Here is a 3,758-nt window from a genome sequence, read left to right as displayed (position 1 = left end):
TACTTTAGTTTTTTTGTTGTTTTATTTATTTTATTTTATTTTATTTTTGTTTTCAAGACAGGGTTTCTCTGGCTGTCCTGGAACTCATTATGTCCACTAAGGTGGCCTTTAACTTAGAGATCTACCCTGCCTCTCAAGTGCTGGGATTAAAGGTGTGCACCACCATACTTAGTATCTCTGTGTATATTTTAAGGAAAATCACATTGATGGTTTTGATTAATAAAGTGTATATTTCTGTCTTATTTTTCTGTTATGCTAAAATGCTCTGACAAAAGCAACTTAAGAAAGGAAGGATTTATTTTGCCTCACAGTTCCAAGTTCAAATCCATCTTGCCAGGGAAAGTCAGCAGCGGGAAGCACAGAGTGGTGAATGTTTCTGCTCAGCTAGCTCACTCCACCTACAGGTCCAAGACCCTAACCCTAGAAGTGGTGCCACCTGGTGGACAGATGTTCACATTGCAATTAACCTGATCAACATAGTTCCCCACAGATGTGCCCAGAGGCCCAGATGATTTTCGTCCTCCTCAAGTTGACAGCTTGAGTTCGGCACCATAAAGACTCTGTTTTTCATATTACCACAGTACTGATGATGAAGGAGTATAAATATCACCGCCCCCCAGACACTGGGAGACAGGCCTTGAGCATTGGTTTGGTTTGCTCTGCTTTGCTATTCTTCAATAACAACACACACATGTATTGGTTCTCCTTACATAGCTTTGTTGAACTCAACTTGTGGTAATGCTTCCAGAGAGAAAGTCACCCAAGAACTGCTCGTGAAGTTCCGGTGGCAGCTTGCTACTTCTGCGTCCTTGCCTCAGGCTGATTGACAAGCCTGGTGGCTTCTTCAGGATAGGACTACAGCTGCCCGGGGTCTGCCTGCCCAGAGGACTGACCAGTCTGCAGCTGCTGAGTCATGTTTGGTGTTTACTATGGGACTGAGCTGCTGCCAAAGATCAACCTCTCCCCTCAAAGAACTATTGCTGAACAGGTCCACCTCCCCACATCCTAATAACTTTTCTCTTCACCACCTCTGATAGGTAGTGGGCTAGAGGAGAGGTTGAACCCTTATTAAAAGTAGGTTGAACCCTTATTAAAAGTAAGTTGAAAAAAACTCATGCCTACAAACCTCAATTGAGAAAATGCCTCCATAATATTGGGTTGGTGGTCCTGGGATTAACATTAGCTTCCTTTCTAAATTATCGACTCCTTGGAATTGAAAATATTGGTTGCTTATCTCGCCAAGGTTGGCTTAGTTATTATTCTTTTCATCTTCCCAGCATTCCCATGACATCTGTACTATTGTGCCCATTTTCCAGGGGAAGAGAGTGACGTTCAGTCTCAAGCACTCACCTGGAGCTAGACAGTCCCCAGACTCTGCCACCCACGAGCCCTCTCCCTGTTACACTGAGCTACAGGCACCGAGAGGCCATGTTTGATTTGGGGGTTGGGGTGTGAAGGTGCCCACAAAGTCAATGGACAGCAGCAGGGCTCCAATAGTGTGGGGGCAGGGAATGGAGCGTGGGGAGAACATGGCATGGGAGCAGAGCGGCAGGCTGGGGACCCTTTGCTTAGGAAAAGGTAGACAGAAAGCAATGGACACAAGACCTTTATTACTTGATCAGTCAAAGAGGAGGAAGCTAGGGAATTGGCTCAGCAACTCCATGATCTGATTTTTTTTTCCCCTAAATACTCTGTGGTCAGGAACTCCAGGTTGCCCACAGTGTCCTGGTGGCTCATCTCAGCCTCCTCTTCAGTTCAGTTACATGAAGCACCTCATCTCCTCATCCAACTTTCTCTCCAGGGAACTGACCCTACCCACCCCCACACCAGTCCCCACAATGCTCTTCCAGGGTCTTTCTTGGTACACAAACATGGATGTGGTGGGCAGCCTTTGAGGGCACATGTGCTATGTGGCGGATGTCAATTCTTTCATAGACTGGGCTTGGGTGGCACCTGTCCCTGCCTTCTGCACTCACCTTAGTACCTGTTTATCTGATGATGTGGTTTTGAGAGATAGGAACACGAATTTGGTTGATTAAAAAAAGAAGAATGTTTGCAGTTCTGAGGTCCTGACTAGCATTCTCCAGGTGGTCTACTTGCAGGGATGGCTCTGGCTACCGGCAGGAAGTCTCAGTTTATGGATCCAGAGCTTCAGAGTGTTTGCTGCTAAGCCAGAGTTGCTTCAACATTTTCCACTTTCAACAAGTTTCTCGTACGACCTCGGTCTGACATTTACTGTCAGGAAGAAATCAATTTAAAAACAGTTCTTTGAAGAACTGTGTGGTGGTGCACACCTGTACACCTGGAGGTGGGGGCAGAAGAATTAGGAGTTCACTAACATCCTTGGCTGCATGGGGAGGTCAGGGCCAGACTGAGATACAGGACCTGCCCTAGAAAACCAAAGCAAAGCATTACAGTGTTCATTAACAATGAAAGCAAACTTGTGTACTGATGCATATGCATATGCTTGGTAATTTTACCTAAGGAATTAAATGCCAGCTGAATACTTGCTACTGCAAAACACAGTATCTTCTATATTTTTCAGAGTTGGCTGGTATTTTGATTTTATAATGGTCAAAGCTGAGAATGCTACTTTACCAAAAGAAAAGAAAAGAAAAGAAAAGAAAAGAAAAGAAAAGAAAAAGAAAAGCAATACAAAACAGCTGGAGTATGTTTAGAACCATTCCCAGTAATTGAAAATTCTTTTTGCCTTGAGTCAAAAAATTCGCTTACCAATTTTATTTTATTCTTATGGAATTTAAGGCAGCAAATTAAACATTTGGGACTAGGACATAGCTCAATAGTTTAGCACTTGCCCAACCTGTCAAGATACTAAGTTAGATCCTCATCACTGCAGTAACAGGAACAGCATCCAACAAATCTAAACAAAACCGGAAGACTATTTAAAAGAGCAGTGTGGGTTGATCAGTGACTGAGGCCTGGTGTGAGAGAAGCTATAGATTTAATCTCAGCACCAGTGAACAAAACATCAACCCATCATTTACAGCAGGATGTGAATGTGTACACCTGCAAGGAGTGTACACACTTACACTGGAGGGAAGGGGCAGACCAGTAAAATAAATAACTCAATGTATAAAGTAATGAATTCTTTGACTATAATCTAATACACAGGTTTGACTCAAGCTGAGGAATGACAGCAGGAAAACATTGAAAGTCTTTGTTTTCTGTAATTAACCCATTTTATTTCTATATAATAAGCAAATTTATATATGCAGTTAAACACTGCAACTCATTACCTGTAAGTCTGGACTCCGAGCTTTGATTTGAGACAGCATTTGCTGGCACTTTAGGATGTGCTTCATGGGAAGTTAGAGTGTGCCTGTTGTGTGTTCAGAACCAAGGCTGCAGTGAAGTCGGGTGATCCAGCGCTGCCAGAGACACTTTTGATTCACTGAGTGATTCTGAAGATTTTTGCTGTTGTAGGCTCAGAAACTCCACTGTTGCCAAATGGTTTGAGATCACCACATTCTATTAGTAACCTGGGCTCAGGACCTATAGTGGAGTAGCTGTGACCTGGACTTCCAGAACATTGTTATCAGGAGACAGAGAACATCTTTCAGTTATTTTTTTTTTTTTTAAATAAATCAGAAGACGTAAGTAAGGTGGCTGAGAGTTCCTATAAGTCAGTTCAAAAATCAGATTATATGAAATAATCATGGTGTTGTCAGATTTTCAAGAGTCCCTTAATATAGTAACTGACTCTCAATATGCAGAAAGGGTTGTTTTACACATAGAGA

The sequence above is a fragment of the Arvicanthis niloticus genome, chromosome 15 (assembly GCF_011762505.2).
Source record: "Arvicanthis niloticus isolate mArvNil1 chromosome 15, mArvNil1.pat.X, whole genome shotgun sequence".
NCBI classification, from domain to species: Eukaryota; Metazoa; Chordata; class Mammalia; order Rodentia; family Muridae; genus Arvicanthis; species Arvicanthis niloticus.
Note: the sequence above shows the minus strand (reverse complement) of the source record.